Source organism: Triticum dicoccoides, chromosome 3A (assembly GCF_002162155.2).
Source record: "Triticum dicoccoides isolate Atlit2015 ecotype Zavitan chromosome 3A, WEW_v2.0, whole genome shotgun sequence".
Classification (NCBI taxonomy): domain Eukaryota; kingdom Viridiplantae; phylum Streptophyta; class Magnoliopsida; order Poales; family Poaceae; genus Triticum; species Triticum dicoccoides.
The window spans coordinates 563,005,126-563,005,976 of NC_041384.1; positions in this window are offsets into that span (position 1 = coordinate 563,005,126).

Below are 851 nucleotides of genomic sequence, written 5' to 3' on the forward strand. Positions count from 1 at the left end.
TTCTGGATCCTCCTAGGTCATTGAAACGTCTCCCTCTACTGAATGCCGTTATACTTTTGTTCAACGACATGCGGGCCATGCAGCGTGCGGGCCCAAATGCCATCCACCAAATTAGAAGGCACTATGCAGGCGGAGAGTCACCCCGGTCGTAGCGCGGCAGTAACGAGCCGTCGTATCACAAAACCCCACCTCCCCGCAGTCTAAGTTTGACGGACGAGGCAACCATCATTTCACTCTTTGCTGAATCCCCTTCTCCCTCACCGTCTTCAAGAAAGGCAACACTTGCATCTGCCACTGTTCTTCTCTCCGAACGAAGGGAAGGTAAGCGGATCCGTGATGTTGGTATATTTTCGTTCAGAGGAAAAAAAAGAACTTTTGCAAAGCAGTAACCGATCCTCACTCTCTTTTTTGTTTCATTGTCATTGCGATTGTGTTTTGCTTTCAGTGGTCTCCTAGTATTCGTCAGTTTCATGATGGACCAAGGAGAACTAGGCAAAGATCTGCCGATATTGGAGCAGACGCAGGAGGCTGATCCCCATGAGACAGAGAGCTCCAAGAAGATGGAGGCAACCACCGAGGCGACCCCAGATACTGAGATGGTCAACGCCCCGTTTGAGGTTACAGCCCCCGTGGCACTTCAGGAGCAGTTTGCCCCCTTTGAGGATGTCCCCCCCCGCTAAGCTGCCCATGGTGATTTCCTTCTTTGCCGATCTCGATTGTGGTTTTTCATCTAAGTATGTGGTGATTTTTTTAGAAAAGGAAGTATGTGGTGATTAATAATGCAAAATTTTATTAGCTTCGATGCCATGGTATACGTAGTGGTTTAAATAACCTATGTTTCTTATACTAAA